Genomic DNA, 21,447 nt, shown 5'->3' with positions numbered 1-21,447 from the left:
TTAGGCTATGCTCTGCCAGCCTGCGACGGATTCCTGGCATATCTGAAGGATGCCAGGCGAAAATGTCCCAATTTTCCCGAAGGAATTCTCGCAGCGCGACGTCTACATCAGGGTTCAACTGTGCCCCGATGGAGGCCGTCTTTGTCGGGTCCGTTGGGTGGACCTGGAATTTTATAATTTCGTCTGCTGGTTTAAAGGAGGTGGACTTGGATCTCTTATCGAGTATCACGTCGTCTCTGTGCAGCATAGCGCGCAGCGCGGTGAGTTCCTCTGCCGCTAGGGCTTCGGATAATGCCTCCAGGGCTAATGTGGCTGTTTTGTTTTTGGCGCGGAGTGCTATGTCTGGATCACTAACGAGAGGGATTATCCCGCCGGGCCCAGGCATTTTGAGCTTCATGTACCCGTAATGGGGTACGGCTTGGAAAATTGTGAATGCCTCTCGTCCTAATATAGCGTGGTATCCGCTGCTGAGCGGGGCCACTTGGAACGTGATTTCCTAGGACCTGTAATTGTCCGGTGAGCCGAACACCACATCGAGTGTGATTTTTCCGGTGCAGCATGCTTCCCAGCTAGGGATTATTCCTCTGAAGGTTGTGCTGCTTCGCTCAATGCGGCTCCAGTCTATTTCCATTTTTTGAAGAGTTTCCTCGTAAATGAGGTTCAATCCGCTGCCGCCATCCATGAGTACCTTGGTAAGTCGAAAGCTGTCCACTATTGGACTGAGGACCAATGCGGCTAGTGCTCGGGCTGTTCGGAATTTAGGTTCGTCGCTGGCGTTGAAGGTGATGGCCGTGTCGCTCCAAGGATTTGTTGTTGCTACTTGGTAGACTTCGGCAAGGCTGTGGATTGTTCGTTTCCGCATATTGTTTGATGTGAAAGTCTCAAAGACTGTTGATACCGTACCGGTATTGTTGGTGTGGTTTCGCGGGGCTAGAAGCTCCTCGCCACTTTTGGCCACCTGCCGTAATATCCAACATGCATGAAGGCTATGTGTTGGGGTGGCGCCCTTGGTACTGCGAATTGTACAGGGTTTGCTGAGCCATCCCTCCAGTACGGTTCCGTTCCCTTTAAGGGGCTTCTGTTTTTTGGTTCTTGTACTTGGTGCCTGAGTGTAATGCACCCTCTTGTTGCGGACTGGGGCTATGTTCGGGGCCGGATTATCCCAAAACCTATCTTCGGTTTTCCGGAAACTTTCTATGGCACAGTACTTTCGCACTATGGATGCCAAGTCGGTGAAACGTGTGATTTCACGATGGCTGATGGCATTCAAGATTCCCCTGTCCGTGCAATTGTTGCAAAAGATCGAGATTGCGTTTTCCTCTCGACAGTCCTTTATCCGGTCCATGACCAGGAGGAATCTGGCCCAGTAATGATGTACTGTTTTGGCTAGCTCTTGCCGGATTAGAGATAGATCGCATATATCTAGACGGGCGGGCCTAATTGAGTCCGGGACCCTGCCCATCTCGAGGCTCAAGGGCCGAGAAGTTTCCGAATTTGGAAGCTTGGAAAGTGGAACGTTGTCCAACGAGTCCGGTTCGATGCCTGACTTTATGTTCAGTGCTTGATCGGAATCCGCTCCTCCATGGGAATCCGGCATGGAGGGTTCGGTAGCCCGGACACGACTAGTTTTCAATATGGGAGAAGGATCGTCGCGATGTTCCTCCACCACCGTGACGTGGTGGGTAAGCTGGGGAGAGTTAATCTCTCTCATATCGGTTTTAACCCCGATCCGATTGTAGTCTGTAGCGACTCCCATGGCGGCGATCCGATCCAAGAGTTCGTTTACTGACGAGAGCTCTGCTGGATCTAACTGCTCGGCGAATTCCGAGTTGACGTGAAGATTGCTCTCGATGACACGAGAGGTCATCGTTGAAGCGGCGGCCGGAAAGGCGGTCATAAGAAAACCTCCTAGCCGGATAGTTTGGCCGGCGGCCAAGGCTCCATCGGCGAAGATGCCGTCCTTGAAGACAGGAAGAGGCATCCTTCCTATCGGTGACGGCACAGAGGAACTCTCAATGAAAGCACCAATGTCGGTGTCAAAACCGGCGGATCTCGGGTAGGGGGTCCTGAACTGTGCGTCTAGGCGGATGGTAACAGGAGACAAGGGACACGATGTTTTACCCAGGTTCGGGCCCTCTTGATGGAGGTAAAACCCTACGTCCTGCTTGATTGATATTGATATTGTGGATGTTTACAAGAGTGGATCTACCACGAGATCAAGGAGGCTAAACCCTAGAAGCTAGCCTATGGTATGATTGTAATGGTTGTTGTTGTGTCCTACGAACTAGAGCCATCCGGTTTATATAGACACCGGAGAGGGCTAGGGTTACATAGAGTCGGTTACAATGGTAGGAGATCTACTTATCCGTATCGCCAAGATTGCCTTCCACGCCAAGGAAAGTCCCATCCGGACACGGGACGAAGTCTTCAATCTTGTATCTTCATAGTCTTGGAGTCCGGTCGATGATGATAGTCCGGCCGATGATAGTTCGGACGATGATGGTAGTCCGGCTATCCGGACACCCCCTAATCCAGGACTCCCTCAGGGCACAAGTTCAATCTCATGCTCAACATCAAGTTGAAGAAAGGCCTCTTCCCAAGAAGACTCAAGTTAATGCTTCTCAAATTGAGAAATCAAGTGAGAAGAAAGTGAAGAGTAGACGTTGCTACTTATGTCGTGAGAAAGTTCACGTCGCTTCTTCATGCACTAGTGGTAACTTATCCAACCCAATTATTATTGATGATATCTATTCTCTTGGTAAGGATAAGGTTGGCAATGTGTTTGCCAAGTTTGTTGGTACTCAAAGTGGTGTCAAGCAAAGAACCATTTGGGTAGCCAAACCTATTGTGACTAACCTCTTAGGACCCAACTTGGTTGGGGACCAACAAGCTCAAACTTGATCAATAGGTGTTGTTGGAGGGCATTGGAGACTTGGCTACATTATGAAGAATTAAGGGGACTTCATCACTCTTATTGTCTCAACCCAAGTCAATTGAATCATCAAGTTTATATCTTATATCCAATGTGCCTCCTTGCGGTAATTTGTACTTAAAATTGCTTACATTGAAAGTTACTTGCCCCCTTGCATGTTTTGGTTTTGTTCCTTGCATGTGTTTGTATATGTTGTGATTTCAACTTGCTTATCTTGAGCAATCAAGTATGTGTGTGTTGGTTTGCACACCATGTACGTGTGTGTCATGCGCTGAGCCTTTATGCTTCTTGTTTGTATCCTAGTTGGCTCGTGTGAGAGATTAATGGAACATCCCATTTTGGGGGAGTGATGTGCTTTGTGCACCTCACAATCCTATAAATGTGTGTACATGAGGAATACCATCTAGTATTGATATTACAAGATTATCTAGTCGATAGGTGGTATATCTCTCATGAGAAATTCAAATTCTAAATAGTCCATTAATTATCTCTTGTTTGTTCCTCTTATTGCCTCTTGTTAAGTTCTTATTGGTATCACATTATGGGGGAGTAATATGCTAAGTGCATATTACAAGCCTAGAAAATGTGTACATTTGAGATATTGTCACCTAGAATTGATATTGTAGATTATCTTGTTCCTAGGTGGCATGTTAGCTCTACAAGTTGCAATTTGCTTGTGTTTGTTGTGAAGATGATGTTGGATGTCCTTGTTATCTACCACCGGGAATTATTTCCAAATACTTCTTGTCTTTTGACAATTGGTAGTCACTTATGTGTGGTAGAATTTGTTGATCATCTTTACTTTGGCTTTTGTTTTTCCTTTTCTCTTGCCAAGGTTTGTGTCAACTCCTGGTGTCTTCCCTACCACTTGTGGATCTTGTTTATTTCTTGTTCTTGTCTAGTGTTTTCTAGATATATTGAAAGTAGTGATCCCACCTTGTGCATTTTGTATTCAAATGCAAATCCTATATAATGCACAACTCGTGGGGGAGCTATCCTATTTTCTTTAGAACACTCTTCTTGTGATCCTTATCAAGTGTGTTTTGGTGGAAGGCAAGCCATTTCTTTTTGGTACTTTGTGCCATCATGAAACTTTGTTGAGAGCTTGGTTTGTTTGGAACCATCCTCTCTTTGGGAGTTTAACACCTTTAGTTTAGTGTGTATCAATGGATATCTCATTCCTTGATGTATCTTTAATGATATCTTCCAAGTGATGATTTCTCCATTTGGTATCCTTTTCACTTGGCATTTCTTTCTCTTTAGATTTCGGGTTTTGAAAGTCTTGAGCATGCATGTTTACTTCATGTATTTTATTTGGCATGCTTTCTTTCTTTGACTCAATATATAGGGGGATCTCCACCAAGTCTCAAATCGGATGAGATGTGTATGAAATTCATTTTCATATCTATATGCACATATTTATGTGGAGTTTGTCCTATGTATTGGTTTTTCTAACTATTTGGTCCCAATGAGTTTGGGTACCGTTTAGTTTGTGTTGTTCTTCTAGGAACATTTGGAGATGCATTGGATGCTCGGCTCACTCACAAGGAAGGTGTTGTCACCATGTGCATATTGGAGTCAAGCTAGGATGATCAATGAACTACTATCTACCTTCAATTGGTATCTACTACATCCTTCCAATGATATCTCGGTAACAAGTATCTATTCATGCTTTCTCCTCTTGCATTCAACCTTGTGTAGGTTGCATCTTGGCATGATATTCATTTCATATCTTGTGATACTTGTTTCCTTTCTCAAAGCATCCCAACGATGATCTCTTGTTGCTAGTTATGATGCCTTTGATGGATGTGTGTTTGTACTTCATTTATATACAATAAGACCATATCTAGCCAAGTGCTATGCTTTCAAGCAAATATCTTATTGGTATATTTATGACTTCCTTGTGGATCTTGTTCCTTCGTGTTGTAACTATTTCGGGTGTACATCCTTCTTTGTAGATATATATATCATCATGGTTTCGTCTACATAGAACTTTATACACTTGAGAGAAATTACATCTCTAGTTGATATCTTTTCTTTCACGTCCACCTTGTCTTTCTTATGTTATTTCTTTGGTGGCCCCGTGAAAGCTTTTGCCTTGAGTGCGTGTCCTCTATCGTTGCATCTTATTGCACTCTTTTGTGGTGAAGATTATTTTCCTCTTGCTTATCTTTACGAGGTTTTGCCATCTTAATTGGTGTCCCTCGTCTTGATGAGCCTCCCCTCGTCTATCTTCACCACGGGTTGTCACAAGCATAGGTTCTCTTTTGCTTATTAGTAAGCTTGTGAACCCATTTGCCAGTTGTGTGTGGGAATGATAGGCCTTGCACCGTGTGCCTCATTCTTTCAAGACTATGTTGATGCTTAATGCTCATCCTAATCTTAGTCTTCTCAAGTGCTTCGCCATGACTCACACACATCATTTTGGTTGAGCCTATTCTTAAGTTGCCTCTTTTACATGTTGCTCAACCATGTGCTTGTTGCAAGCGATAGGCTTTGTTTCCTATATGCTCACTTGCACTGGATGTGAGTTTCTATTGATTTTGGGGGAGTTATGATCCTATTTTGTGCACTTTGTATTCAAATACAAAAATTCTTATGTGTGCACAAATCATGGGGAGCTTCTCTAGTTTCTTTAGAACACTCCTTTGCGCTTTTCATAATATCTTTATTCTTGTGGCATGTAGGATCATTGGTCTAGTTGGTTCAATTGATATCCGTTGATTGCTTGCTTCAATTGGTATCTTCTCATTGCTTGTGTCTCTCTTTGTTCACTACTAGGAAAAGGCCTACTAATGGCGCACCTAATTTGGCCATTAATGGCGCATTAGAGGTGCGCCATTAGTGCCACGCCATTAGTATATTTTACTAATGGCGCACCACTGGTGCGCCATTAGTATCTGGTATCCTAATGGCACACCACCGGATGCGCCATTAGTATATACAACAGTGCGCCATTAGTATGCCTCCCAGGGGGCCATGTATACCCAGGTGCTTTGGCATACTAATGGAGCACAACAGCAAGATGCGCCATTAGTAACTTTGGCATACTAATGGCGCACTGTTTAATGATGCGCCATTAGTATCCTTTGGCATACTAATGGCGCACTGTGATGTGATGCGCCATTAGTATGAATATTAGGTTTTTTTTCTGTTTTTTGCACAGGTTACAAAATGTATAATTGGACAAAATATAGACAGCACACATCAACAACGGATTCATCGAATACAATAGAAGATTAGTCTCTGAATACAATTCATCATATTAGTCTCTGAATACAATTCATCATATTAGTCTCCGAATTGAAAAGACCGAACAAAGATAGAACATTATATTACAAGTCTCGAGACCACGAGTAGCGAGTTTGTCTTCACATTACAAGTCGATATCGATCATCTAAACTACCATCACATAGAAGAGAGCTGCGGTCATCACGATGAGCATCATCACGATGAAACTCGTCTTCATATGGTTCCTCCAACGCACCCTCCCCTCTCCCGCTAGATAGCGGGCGTATCTAGATTCGGCCTCGGCCCTAGTTGTGTACCCTTTGTAACTGTTACCGCTGAATCGGTGAACCTGTCTCCGACACTCCTCCCAGTCGTCGTAGACTCCGGGAACCTTACCCTTGTACACGACATATGACGCCATCGCTATGCACTAGCCAAACGAAACGTTAGTACCAATTCACAGACAATACATAAGCAATATATAAGTATGCAACAGAATGATCGGAAGAGAAAAGCAAGACATTAATAGCATCGATTACATCTAAGTTGAACGACTCTCGAAACCAAAGAGACATACTACAAGTTCATTAAAGTTTAATTACAACATGAGCCAATCGATGTTTCAGAACTAGACACAGCATCACTGCTTTCGACTCGACTCAAGGGACCGGAGCGTGGATGAAGCCGCCGTCTATCGTGGGAGTCATGAAAGAACGGGCGTTGTCGGCCTGCATTTGTAGCATTGTGTCGATGTCACTGTTGGACGGTTGATTTCTGAGGTAGAACTGCCTCGAGGTACGAAGGACATCTTGATGGATGATTTCCGCAAACTCCGACTGGATGCGAAAGAATTCTTGTCTGATGTCCGCGTCCTGGATTGCCGACACGCTCGTGGCCCAATCTTTGAGTTTACTCGGTAGCAGAAATTGATGATGGTCCCGTACGATCGCCCGCATGTGATGGATGGCATAGTAGGCACCCTTCTGACCGCCAGGTGGCTGCTTGACGCAGCAGAACATCGTATTGTGGGAGAACATGTGCTTGCCGTACTTAAGAATAGGCCTGGTGAAGGTGCCTCCAGATTTGGCGTAGCCGGGGAGAACATCATCAAGAACCTTCTTGACATTTGTGTAGTCTATGTTCGACTGACGGTCCAGGTCGAAATACGTGGCCATGGAATATTTGGGGCTTAGGAGGATGAGCGTGCAATGTGTGTCACTGCAGAAAACACGAAATGTTAAAAGAAAAACGATCGAAATCTAAGAATTCATATGTTACGGGCCGGTTGAGGGGAGGACTTACTCAGGAAAGTAAGGCACGAGGAAGTTATCCTTATCTTGGTTTGCCAGAATGACGCCTTCGAGGTAAGAGCTCGCTACTTGCCGGTCCCCAGCGCTGCCTAAGATCTTGGCACACATGTAGAAGGGGTCGACTATCACGATGTCCGGGGTCTTGTCGCGAATGATCCGCATCTCCATACTCAGCGAAAATAGCCGAACGAAGGTGTAGTGCAGCGGATGAAGGTTCATCATAGCGTGGATGTCATCAAACCGCAGGACGATCATACGCCCGATGGAGTTATCCACAAAGCCCTTGCCCTCTGGCACCTTGGCCGCGAAAACTGGGTATGCCACATCCTTCTCTCTGAGACGCCGCTTCTCCAAAGAAAGAACACTGTCATGCAGACTCCGCATAGCACCGGTTGCAGCATTGAGCATATTTGTCGGTAGCATCGCCCTACCCGCCACATGCACCCTCCTCGAGATATCCTCAGGTGAAGGTGGCCCGTCCTGAGCACGGATCGTACTCGGTGCCGGCTGGCTCGCACCCTTGTTAGTCTTTCTTTTGCGTGCCTTCTTCTTCTCCTGTAATGGGACCGAGTTCTGCTCACAGACCGCCTTCTTGAGTGTGTTTGGGCTGATAATATTTCGCACCTCGCCTATCTGAGGCTCGGTGAAGTCGGCAGCTGGAGGCGTCTCCTGAGAGCTGAACGGAAGACGACGCCTGTTGCAACTTGGCTTCTCCACCGTACCAACTAGATCGCGCACGTCTTTTGTTGGGTTGGGTTCTTGAGAAGGAGGCCCCATGAAGTCGCCATCGTACCCCTGTTCGGCAAAGTACTGATCGACGTTGCCAAATGTATCGTCGTCGTCGTCATTCTGATCCTGTGCCATATGCATGTTTGGATCTAGTGGCATAGGGATGTCCGGCACCGTTGCGGTGGTCTTGACATGGGGCCGACTTGGCATCGGCACGACTGGCGGTGTTGTCTTTGGGGTGGTGTCCACCGCCCCCAAACGAATCTGGCTCTTCGGCCAAAGCAGGGGCCAGCTCAGGCAGGCGCTGAGGGTCATCACGCCATCATCGTCGGCCCCGACGGGTCGAATCGGAGGTAACAACTCGTCGCAGCCTGGCAGCACCCGAACCAGTTCAACCCTAAACAAGTTGGGTGGCATCTGGGTACCGTGGAACAAGGGGTTGCCCGGTTGAACGATTTTGCCCTTGGCGACATCGACCAACTCTTTGTTCACGAAGTGCAGGAGAGTGCACGGAACGTCGGCGGCGCCCTGCGAAAACATGTAGGGCGTCAGGGATGCCCATTCAAAGGCAAGGAGATGAAGTCCTCGACCGAGAGAGGCTTAGTTAGTTACCGTGATGATGGCGTCGAGCTCGGCTAATGTCGATGCACCGCCAACGGCGGGCGTGCAGTTGACGGAGGGGCCGCTTGCTGCAGAGGTGCCGGCCGGCGTACACCCGGGTGCATTAAGCTCCCGTGCCGGCATCGGAGACACCAATGCCGCCTGCACCGGAGACACCAATGGCCCCGCCATCGCATTCTGCGAGTTGCTGGCCGTGAAGCTAGGAATCGGGGCGGCCCCTGTTGGCCGCCCGCAATCCACGCACTCAACCCCTGGATCAAGGTAGGCACAATGGCGGTGATCGTCGCTCCTAGTTGTTGTTGCACTTGCTCTTGGACAATCTCCGGAATCCGCGCCACCTGTGCCTTGAGTTCTTGAACCTCGCGCGCCTGGCTTTCCGAGCTGGTCTTTTTCTCCTTCCGCACACCAGCGGTATAGTATGACCCCCATTTTGTGGACAAGCCTTTGCCGGCCACACGACCAGCTGACGTCGGCTTACTGAGATTACCCTTGTTCTTCATTACATTCAACGCCCTATTTAGCGTGGTGTCCCAAGGGTTGCTCTTAGTCGACCCCGCGCTACTGCTTTCAGTCGCCTACGGAAGGAATGCGAACCATTTAGAAATTTGGCTTCATTAATTAGAATGCAACCATATGGAGCTAATTACGCGGGGGTGTATTCCTTACCAGAACAAGCTCAAGCGCCCTGGTCTTCGGATCCGTGGTAAGCTCCTTTGTTATCGGGTCCTCCTTGTACCGGGCCCTGACATAGTTCCTGGTCTGCTTGTTACCGCTGTATTTCTCGAAGCGGGGCGGTAGGCCTTGCTCGGCACGCTCCGCGTCCTCCTTGTCCCATATAGGCTCCGCCACTCTGTAACCGCCGGGACCGAGTTTGTGTTCCCCTAAGTTCAGCTCCCGCATTTCTTCCCCCCACTGACTTGATTGGGAGTTTGCGGTGCTCGAGCAATTGATCTTGAAGTCGTTGTAGTCATCTTCGGTGATCGAAGGATTTTTCTCCTTGATCTTCTCATAACTCTCACCTTTCTCGATCATTCTCTTCACATTGCTTTTCCAAGTAGACAGGGCCTTGCTCATCTTCGTGAGGGCAGCATTGTTCACTTTATTCCCTTTGAGGCTTGTGTTTTCAAAATCAGCGGGGAACTTGTATCGTTCGTGCAGCTTCGTGAAGAGGAGGTTGCGCAAATTCCCTCGGTCAGGAAGCCTTAGGTTCTCGGTGTTGATCGAGATGGTGCTCCGGAGAATGCACCCGAGCTGAAGCGAGTACCCCTTGACTATTCATTCGGGCGCCGTTGGATTCCCGTCGGAGTCCACTTCAGTAACTTCCTCCTTGAGGGTGCGGAGCACGGTCGGGCGCCGGTCCTTCCGTTGCCTTTTCGGTTGGCTACCATCTGTGCGTGCGCCGCCATCATCAGTGGTGGCATCCTCGGCGGCACCATTAGTGGTGGCATCAGTGGGGTCATCCTCGGCGGTACCATCAGTGGTCTCAAGATCGGTGGGGAAGGCGACGTCCTCATACAAGTGAGGTTGTTCCTCCATCTCCTGGGACAGCTCCCAGAATGCCTTGCCGCCCGAACCCCCGGCCTCATCGTTGTTGGCCATGTTTCTCTCTAAATAGGAACAAAGTTTGGTCAAAAAGTTGGTTATTGTCAAGGAACAAGATCATGGTCTCATCATTTAGGGTTTGTCGACACCGAGGCATCCTAAAAGCTAAGCTTTTATCATTGAGGGTTTTTCGACACCGAGGCACCCTAAAAGCCTAAGCTTTCATCATTAGTCACAAGTACCCCGACCCATGCATTAGTCACAAGTACCCCGTATGTCCTATTTTTAGCAAAGTCATGCTATAATTCACGGAAAATTTCAGCATGACCTTTGCTGAAAATAGGACATATGGAGTACCCGAATTTGCTGGAACAGAAGTTAATCGACATTCCAGCAAACTCAAGGGCCTCTCGGGTGGACAAGGCAAAAAAGGCCTTCATCACAACATGGAAAATACATTGGCATGTGAAGAGGTGAAACAATATATGCATCTCCAAGTAGTATCATTCAACATTTTGGACAAACCACTACAAGCAATACTGGATCAGAATGTTTTTTATACATAACTGCTAAAACCCTAGGAGTTAACCGAGCCACCAACAGAATGTGGACTTAAAAAGAGAGAGTCACGGACAGTGACATGATACATTTTCATAAAATTAGCTAGTTTTACTTATGGTGCACAAAGGAACAAGTACTGCAGTGCACTTAGAAAAAAATGAGCACCGCAAAACAAGAAGACTCGTTTCAGGTAAACGGAAGCTGTCGGCTCCATCAAGCTAAGGCCTAGTTTGGCAACACGGTTTTTCCAAAACCATGCATGCAAAATTAGACCATATCAAAACAATCAAGTAACTCATCAATAGGAATTACAACCAAGTTGTGTGCAAGTGCACTACTTGGCTTTTGTCAGATCATAACTTTGATCAACCAACTTGGCATAGGTAAATGTTCATGATATACCCCTACTAACCCTCTAACGATGGAGGTTATTAAGCACATGAGCTACTACATATCCTGATTAATGTTCTTAGCCCATGTCAATGTGATGCACTGCACATGATACTTACTTCTCACCTACATCTCCCTACATTGCTGCTACTGATGTATCTGTCACCTACGTACATCAATCCGAAAACAGAGACACTACATTGCAAGGGATCCATCCAACTAATACACCAGATTATCAGTGACTCAACAAGTCAAAGTTGAATGGGTCAAAAAGTGAACAGTGCATGTGGGTCCACATGTCATATGCTATACCTATAAACAAATAAATAAAACAAACCTAATTAATGGGGGACCAAACGTCATCTGTTACCAGACTAATTTAGCACCACCTAGCTCTAATCAACAAGGGACAGCCTGGTTGCACGGCTAGCCCCACGGGTGTGCACACAAACGCACACATAGCACATAACCAAGCTTGGACGGGGCAAGCTCTCTGGTAGTCTCGTGGGTTTCTTCACGGTTCAGTTTCGTTAGTTGTTTCTTCAGCAAACAACCTTGCAGCTATGAGCCAGAGCGACCGGCAAACAGCAGCGGCAGCGGTTAAGGAAACAACAGCGACGGCAGTAGCTATGCAGCGGCAGTAGTAGCAACAAATAGCAGTAGCAAGAAGGCAACAGCATGGCTCGGCAGCAGCAGTAGCAGTTAGTAGCGGAGCAGTAGCTAAGCAACAAGCAGCAGGATGAGCAGCGGCAGTGCATCAGCAACCGCAAAGCAGCAGCCGAGCAAACGCACGCGCATCATGGCGCCAACATGGCCGAGCTCGGGGACAGCTGTGCCAGGCAGCGGCGGGCGCAGACGGCGTCAGGCGCAGCAGGGCGAGCGTGGATGGGGATGGGACGGCTTCGGCCAGGGCGGGCGACGACCGGCGAGCGGGCGGCGCAGGCGCGGCCGGTGAACAGGGGGCCAACATGGCGCACGGTGACGGTTGCCGCGGCGACGGCAGAAGGTAGCAGCGAGTGGGGGCGCGGCGTCTAGCGGTGAAATACGGCCTAAATCAGAGGAAGAATCAAAGGGGATCGAAGGGAATCGGACGAGGTGGCCTCACCGGGCCCTGTAGTTGTGCAAAGGCGAGCTCGGGGGAGGCTCGGTGGAGCGAATCGACGGCGGCGATGGCTGTGGCGGGGAAGACGGCTCGATCCCGAAGTTTGACGGTGCCCCGACTGCGGCGTCGGGAGAGGAGAGGGTGGCGTCGCGGCGTCGGGGCGTCGCGGCGGAGAAGAGGACGACGAGGCGGCGTCGAGGCGGCGTCGGGCCGGCGTCGAGGCGGCGGGGCAGCGGCGTCGGGAGAGGAGAGGGGAAGGGGATCGAGGGCGAGGGCGAGGGAGAGAGAGGGGATAGGTTTGGGCCGGGATATGGATGGGGGCGGCATAATACTAATGGCGCACCACCCCTCGGTGCGCCATAAGTACATCCATACTAATGGCGTACCTCGCCCTGGTGTGCCATTAGTATTTTTTTTTGATTTCTGCTCGAGCCAACAGGTTATCTTCCACCTGACTTGATCCACATCAAGTTCCCTCTACTAGCTCGACTGGTCAGCAGCCAGTTCTCACACCAGGAGGTCCTGGGTTCGATTCCCAGCCTCCACAATTTTTTTATGCAGTTAAAATGCTATTTGATACTTATTTGTGTTTAAATATGTTCAAACTTGTTTAAATCATAACAGTAATTTTTTTTATAAGACAGTAATAATTTTTTAAAAAATATCATCAAACAGTAATGCCGGTGGAGCGGGGGAGGGTGCGGGGGGTGCGGGGGATCGGCGGCGGCGGTTGAGTAGGGGAGGTGTGTGCGGGGGGTCGGCGGCGGCGGTTGAGTAGGGGAATCGAGGGTGCGGGGGGTCAGCGGCGGCGGCCGGTGGACCGGGGGGTGCTCGGCGGCGAGGGGGACCGGATCTAGCGAGGTGGGATAGCGATCGAGATGGAGGGGGATCGAGATCGAGTGTCCATGAAATTAAAAAATATTCAAGATAGTTCAAAAAGTGCCCATGAAATACAATCGAGAAATGAAGGCTACGATTTAAATAAATCGATCTTAGCTAGCTATCTGTTCACAATCTTCTTGCCCTTCTTTTTCACAAATGGAGTTCTTCTGTGGAATGGACGTCCTTTAGGTAGGGTGGTCCTGCTTCTTCTTGTGGTGTATGCTGCTACTTCATCATCGTCGTCATGTTCGATCCTCGAGTCGCCATACTTGTCGAAGTCTTGCTCATTGGCTACTCCATCCATTCCGATGATCTTCCTTTTGCCTCTCCTCACGACAACACGACTGGGCTTTGGCGGGTCGGTAATGAAGAAGCATTGGTCCACTTGGGAAGCCAGTACCCATGGCTCATTTTTTGCGGTGACATTTGCGCCCGCGGTCTTGGATTTGGCTTCGGGTATAACCATGGTGGTGAAATATCGGTCTTCTTTTAGGACGCTCTTGGCCCATCTGACACGGAACATCGACACCTTCTCTCCAGCATAGCTCAGCTCCCAGATCTCCTCGATCCTTCCATAGTATCTGTCCTTGTCCTTACCGGTGTAGGATTCCATCCTTACCCCGGAGTTCTGATAACCATCGCTCTTCATGTCCTTGTCCTCGGTGTAGAATGTGTAGCCGTTGATATCGTACGCCTCATAGGTCATCAGGTTGTGCTCGGCGCCTTGTGACAAGGCGAATATGAGTTGTTCTTCCGCGGAAGAATCTTCATGTAAAGGGTACGACAGAAGCTTCTGCTTGAACCAACGCGTGAAACATGAGTTGTGCTCTTTGAGTATATCTCCGTCCGTCCTCTGTTGGCCTCGGTCATTGTACGTCTTCTCAATAAAGGTTTTGTGCTCTACCACCCAAGGATCGACCACGTCTATGTGTTGTAGCGCGACTAGGTTTGCTCTTTCAAAGTCGGCGAGTCGACCCTCGAAGTCGACATGCATTTCGTGGCGACCCTCACGGTGACCCCATCCAGCGAGCCTGCCGAGGTGCCTGTTGACGGGCAGACCAACGGGGTTCTCGATGCCTAGATAATTCGTGTAGTAGGAGATGCACTCTTCGGTCAGAAAGCCCCTGGCTATACTTCCCTCTGGACGTGACATGTTCCGAACATATCCTTTGATGACACCATTCATCCTTTCGAACGGCATCATGCTGTGCAGGAACGTCGGCCCGAGTTGGATGATATCCTCCACGATATGGACCAGCAGATGCACCATAACGTCGAAGAATGCGGGCGGGAAGTACATCTCAAGCTCGCATAGTATCACCATGATCTCTTCCTGTAGCCTTCTGAGTTGCCTCACGCCAATCGACTTCCGAGAGATGATGTCGAAAAAGTTGCATAGGCCAAATAGCATTTCACGGACGTGCGCGTCCATGATCCCACGGATTGCAACTGGAAGTATCTGCGTCATCAGCACGTGACAGTCGTGAGACTTCATCCCGCTGAACTTCTGCTTCACTGCGTCTAGGTATCTGCTTATCTTCCCCGCGTAACCGTAAGGAAGTTTTACTCCTAGGAGGCAGGTGAAAAACTGCTCGATCTCCTCCTGGCTTAGAGTGAAGAACGCGGGAGGGTAGTCATTTCTGGTCTTCTTGGCCTTTTTGCCTTTGCGACGACTTTCTGTGTCCTGCTTCGCCTCATCATCATCATCATCATCATCATCATCATCATTAGCGTGAAGCTCCTGCCTGATGCCCATTGATTTCAAGTCTGCCCTTGCTTTCGGCCCATCTTGGATCCTCTCTGGCATGTTGAGCAGGGTACCAAGCAGACTCTCGCACACGTTCTTCGTGATATGCATGACATCAAGGCTGTGAGGCACACGGTGGATCTTCCAGTACGGCAAGTCCCAGAAAACAGACCTCGTTTTCCATACCTTCAGCAGCGGCTCTGGCGCCTTTCGCTTCTTTCCCGGCTCTGGCGCCTTTTGCTTCTTTCCCGGCAGTGGGCAGTCTTTCCAATTTTTCAACAGCTTGTCTATTTCCTCGCCGCTCCTCGTACACGGGCGTTTTTGGGGTTCGGTTTCACCATCGAACAGATCCTTGCGTTTCCTCAACGGGTCATCGTCGCGAAACCACCTTCGATGTCCCATGAACACGGTTTTCGAAGACCTAGGATCTCTATCTAGCTGGTGATACGTTGTGTCATCCATGCACCTTACGCATCCAGAAAATCCGTGGACTACCTGCCCCGCGAGATATCCGTAACCGAGATAGTCGTGCACCGTCGTGAGCAGTGCGGCTCTCATAGGGAAATATTCTTTCTCTACGGAGTCCCACGTATTGGCTGGCGTTTTCCACAGCGTGTCAAGCTCCTCTTTCAGCAGCCCCAGATATAGATTGATGTCGTTCCCTGGTTGTTTCGGCCCTTCAATTAGCATACTCATGTGAATGTACTTCCTCTTCATGCACAACCAGGGGGGAAGGTTGTACATCCACACAAACACAGGCCAGGTGCTATGTGTGCTTCTCTGGCTGCCAAACGAATTGATTCCATCAGTGATCGCGCCCAGCACGATGTTCCTTGGATCGTTCCCAAATTCTGAGTCTTCGAAGTTCAACGCTTGCCACTGGCTCGCATCCTTAGGGTGACTCAGCATCTTGTCTTTTTTATCTATCTCCGGATCATTTGCGTCATCTTCTCGCTTCTTCTCCTCCCTATCCGCGTGCCAACGCAGGAGCTTTGCTACCTTAGGGTCCACAAAATACCGCTGCAGATGAGGAGTGATCGGAAAGTACCACACCACTTTTCAAGGAGCTTTCTTCCTCTTCTTGTATCGAGTGACGCCGCACACCGGACATATGGTAGACTCCGCGTGCTCGTCCCGATAAATGATGCAATTGTTCATGCACACCTGGTATTTCACGTGCGGTACATCCAGAGGACACACGATTTTCTTCGCCTCCTCCAAACTGGTCGGGCACTTGTTCCCCTTGGGAAGACGTTCGTGCCAGAATGACATGTTCTCGTCGAAACATGCGTCGGTCATTTTGTGTTTTACCTTCATCTCCAGAGCCATGAGCGTTACTTTCAGGCGGGTATCCTCGGGCCTGCATCCTTCATACAATGGAGTAACCGCGTCTAACTCAAGTTGATCCATCTTGGCTTTCTCTCGGGCGGCAGCTCTTGCGTTATCCGTCTGCTTGAGAAGCAGCTCTTGAATATGAGGGTCCTGCACCCAGCCCATCGATGGTCCAGCATTGTCTGCTCCGCCGGCATCATCATCTTCATGATCATGCCCGTCGTCTGCTCCGGCATCTTCCTCATCATCATGTCCTGCATCTTCTACATGATGACTGTGTACAGCATCACCGTCGTGATCATCTCCTGGGGATTCTTCGTCTTCTCGCCCGCCCGAGCCACGGTGGTTGTCTTGCTGCCCTTCCTCATTTCTTGCCCGGCCCCCATGGACGACTTCGTAGTCATCTTCATCACCTTGCCACCGATAGCCATCCATGAAACCATGCAAGAGCAGGTGGTCCCGCACCTACCCGGAATCCGGGCCCGCAATAAGGCTCTTCAGCTTGCATCTTCGACACGGACATATTATCTCCATCTCGTTCTTTTGAAGCATCTCGGCCTTCGCGGACCTCAAAAACCTATTCACGACGCCTTCGGTCATCGTGCGGACCATGGTCGCCTGCGGGGTAGAGCAAAACGATATTTTAGAACCAAGAAAAAATTTGGCATGACTTTCCCTAAAAATAGGACCAAAAAGAATGCTTAATGCCAAAATTCTCGCCGAAACGGAAATGAATCAACATTCAGGCAAAATATTGGCAACTATCGCATTTCAAATACCGGTACACCTCCAAACACAAACACATATGCAACACCACAAACATATGCAACACCACGAACATACATAGATCTAGCTAGGCCATAAAAAGTGCATGTGCACATTGTTGTAGGGAGAACAACATAAATATAGCTGCACCCCTTACTTACCTATCAAAACAAGGTAATTTAACCACTTAATTTGAATGAATCTATGGTGGAAATGAGGTGAAAAAGAGGAGGCACCCGAGACAAGGAGGAGGTGGAGAGAATGAAGTGGGGAGAAAGTGAGTGTGGGTAGGAGAGGCTGTCCAAAATATCTTGTTGCTGCCCACTTACTAATGGCGCACCAGCACTAAATGCGCCATTAGTAATCCAGGTTACTAATGGCGCACCTTCTGGCAGTGCGCCATTAGTAGTTTTGCAAAAAAAAGAAACATACTAATGGCGCACTGTTCTACAGTGCGCCATTGCTAGTTTAAACTAGTAATGGCGCACGGTTGAACAGTGCGCCATTAGTAGTATTGCAAAAAAAGGAATAAAAAATATAATAAAAAAAACAACATTAGTGGCGCACTTTCCGACGGGTGCGCCATTACTAGTTACAACTAGTAATGGCGCACTGTGTCTGGATGCACCATTAGTATGTTTGGACAGGCGCACTAGTTCAAAAAAAAATTTGGATACTAATGGCGCACCTTGGGCCAGGTGCGCCATTAGTAGTTTCAACTCTAATGGCGTATCAGAAAGTGGTGCGCCATTAGTATATACTAATGGCGCACTCCTTGTCTGGTGCACCATTAGTGTCAATCCCATCTATAGCCCTTTTTCTAGTAGTGGTTATGTCTTTGTGGCATATCTTTCTGTTGCAATCTTTGGGCATCAATATAGTTTGTCTTCCTCCAAGTATTGACAGTTGGATATGTGTATTGCATTCCACTCTCTTGTTGAGAAATACACAATTTATGGAGGACCACAATTTATATTGGCTTTCTAAGATTTTCGCCCATTTTGGCAATCGATGCCAATGGGGGAGAAGTTTCAGAGAGTTTTGTGGAGTACCTTTGGTTTTTGTTTCCTTAGCATTTGCATCTCACACGCATGCATTATTGGTTGGTGCATTGAATGGTGATGCATAATTCCTTGTATAAACTCTCTTGAAAGTGATTGTCATCAATTACCAAAATGGGGGAGATTGAAGGGACATGTGGTGCCCCCATGTGTGGTTTTGGTAATTGATGACAATCTATATGGACTAATGGTTTCCTTGAGTTATATTTGAAGGGTTTGCCCATAGGCTTTTCTTGGAGTCCATTTGTTGGTTTCAATGAGAGTTTGTGATGACCAAGGTGCTATTAAGGAATTATCTAAAGATTGGTCATATGAGTGTTGATCTTATTGCAAGCATGTCTTGAAGAAGAAGGTTGTGTGATCATTCATGTTTACCTTCAAGACATCATCCAAATGAAGAGAGATGCAAAGATTCAAGGTTGATCAAGACTAAGTCAAGAGTGAATCAAGTTGATCAACTCACAAAGCGTAGAAGATGTACCGAGAGGGATCAAGTGATCCCATGGTATGGTAAGCATTGTCCATTGCACTTTATGTACTAACCCATGCTCTACGTGAGAGTTGTATGTGGGGTTAGGTACGTATCCATGGGCTTGCGTCAAGAGGAAGATATCATACAACCCATGGAAAGGATGCCATCAAGTGGTGATTGTCATCAAGATTGCCGTGTGCAAGTTCAAGTGGAGCATCATGAAGAGATCAAGTGCTTGAATCTTGCCATCCATTATGGTGTCAATGGACTTGTGAAGATGTGCCGAAGAGTGGCTCACCCATAGTGAACTATGGGGGAGCAATAATCTAGTCTTCAGCGAGCCAACGCAATCAAGCAAGGTGGTCCAACTTGAGGGAGTCAAGATCGTCTTCATCTAGCTCAAGTGGACCATGTGCAAGGCAAAGGTTTTCCCTTGATAGGTTTTCTTTTTACCGGTCTTGTGGTGGTAGTTGGGAGACCGAGTTATAGGATCGTTTGCCGTACTATCAAGGGGGGCTCTCAAGTTGGTAGCTTGATCGTATCGTTAGTAGAGAGCTCAAACCATTGCATCCTTGCATCATGTTTCTTGGTTCTTGTTTGGTTATCTTTGTGAATCTTAGAGCTTATGGTCATCTTGATGACAAGCTTGAGTTCATCGGAAATGGAGTTCGCATGCGTCTTCTATGATGTTTTCGGTGTTGGAGGTTTTACCGGTCTTATCCGATGAAGCGTTCTCACCATTTTCTTATGGGACTTTTCTCATTTGCTTATTCTTGATATTTCTATCAATATTTTGTTAGCCCATGTCGTTAGCTTTCCAAAAAACTTGGTTTCGTTGAATTTGGAGTCCGTTTGCAAAAGTTGTGGCTGTTTTGGTAAAGGCTGCAGCGGTACTACCGCGACTAGAGCGGATGTAATTTTTTACTACCGCTCCAGAGCGGTACTACCGCGGCTCCTGAGCGGTAGTACCGCTCCAGAGCAGTACTACCGTGGCTCCTAAGCGGTAGTACCGCTCCGGACCAAAAACTCGTGTTTTCTCTCTCGTTGGGCTATTTTGACCGTGCTAAGCGGTAGTACCGCTCCTCCAAGCGGTAGTACCACTTGTGCACGACCTGAGCACATAACGGTTGGATTCGGGAGGCCCTATAAAAGGGGGTCTTCTTCCCCAATGAACCTTATCCTTGGAGCTCGTGTTCTTCCCCCATTGTTGACCTTCTTCGAGCTTGCTAACTCTCAATCCCTCCATGGATTCTTGCTAGTTTTTGAGGGAAAAGAGAGAGGAGATCTAGATCCACGTTTCCACCAATCACTTTCTCCTCTAAGTGAGGGGAACCCCTTGGATCTAGATCTTGGAGTTCTTCGTGTTCTTCTTTCTTCCTCTCATTTTCCTCCCTAGCATTAGTTGCTTTGGTGGGATTTGGAAGAAAAGGACTTGGGCACTCCGTGTGCCCTTGCCATTGCATTTGGTGCATCGGTTTGAGTTCTCCACGGTGATACGTGGAAGTGAAGTTTGAGAAGCTTATTACTCTTGGGTGTTTGGGCACCCTAGAGCTTGTTCCTCTTGGGTGCCTTGGTGCCCTAGACGGTTGGTGGTGTTCGGAGCTCAATCATTGTGGTGTAAAGCCCCGGGCAAGCATCGGGGTCTCCAATTAGGTTGTGGAGATCGCCCCGAGCAATTTGACGGGTACCGGTGACCGCCCCCAAGGGTTGCCAAAGTGTACGGGTTCGGTGACCGCCCCCAAGGGTCGCCATTTGTACGAGTTCGATGACCGCCCTCAAGGGTCCCTTAGTGGAATCACGGCATCTTGCATTGTGCGAGGGCGTGAGGAGATTACGGTGGCCCTAGTGGCTTCTTGGGGAGCATTGTGCCTCCACACCGCTCCAAACGGAGATTAGCATCCGCAAGGATGTGAACTTCGGGATACATCATTGTCTCCGCGTGCCTTGGTTATCTCTTACCCGAGCCCCTTTACTTATGCACTTTACTTTGTGATAGCCATATTGTTCTTTGTCATATATCTTGCTATCACATAGTTGCTTATCTTGCTTAGCATAAGTTGTTGGTGCACATAGGTGACCCTAGTTGTTGTAGGTTTTGTTCTTGACAAATTAACCACTAGGTTTATTCTGCATTCGTTCAAGCCTAAACCGTAATTATTTAAAGCGCCTATTCACCCCCCCCTCTAGGCGACATCCTCGATCTTTCACCGGTGTAGAGCAGATGGTGGCCGAGGGAAAGCTGGGTGGGGGCATGATACCCAAGGTGGAATGCTACGTGCGCATGTTGGGACTGCAGGAGACCTCGCCATCGCGTGCCGATGGGGTAGAGGCTGCGAGGCAGGGGAGAGCGGGAACGTACTGCGAGGTGGAATAGGAGGTGACGCGCCAACATCGCGCGACGGCGCCTCCTCTGTTCGTTCCTCTCTATCCACGCACGAGAGTGACAAAGGGCTGGTGGATTAAGTGGGATTCCATTGGGCTAATAGGGGCAGCCCACCTAATTTTCTTCATGTCCAATGAAAACCCATTAGAACTGCAGCATCCAAACATGGCCTTAGAGCATCTCCAGCCGTTGGCCCCCCAGGACGCCTAAAAATCGCCTCCTAGGGGCGAGTCGGCGATACATTAGGTACTGGGGCCGGTTTTGCGCCCAGTCGTCGGCCCCAACTCGCCCCCAGGGTGCCGCGTTGGCCCACTTTTTAGCCCCATTTCGGCGAATAAAGCCCATATGGGCGAGAATAGGCCCATATTCGGCGTGGTTCGCCGTGGC

The 21,447-nt window shown here is 48.5% G+C and overlaps 1 pseudogene; it reads left to right on the top strand.

Moving 5' to 3' along the window:
- LOC123080905 (acetylglutamate kinase, chloroplastic-like) overlaps nucleotides 1-21,051 on the top strand; it is a 41,964-nt pseudogene extending 20,913 nt beyond the window's left edge.
- Nucleotides 21,052-21,447: the final 396 nt, after the last annotated feature.

Source organism: Triticum aestivum, chromosome 1B (assembly GCF_018294505.1).
Source record: "Triticum aestivum cultivar Chinese Spring chromosome 1B, IWGSC CS RefSeq v2.1, whole genome shotgun sequence".
Lineage (NCBI taxonomy): Eukaryota > Viridiplantae > Streptophyta > Magnoliopsida > Poales > Poaceae > Triticum > Triticum aestivum.
This window is presented reverse-complemented; position numbering and strand designations above follow the sequence as displayed.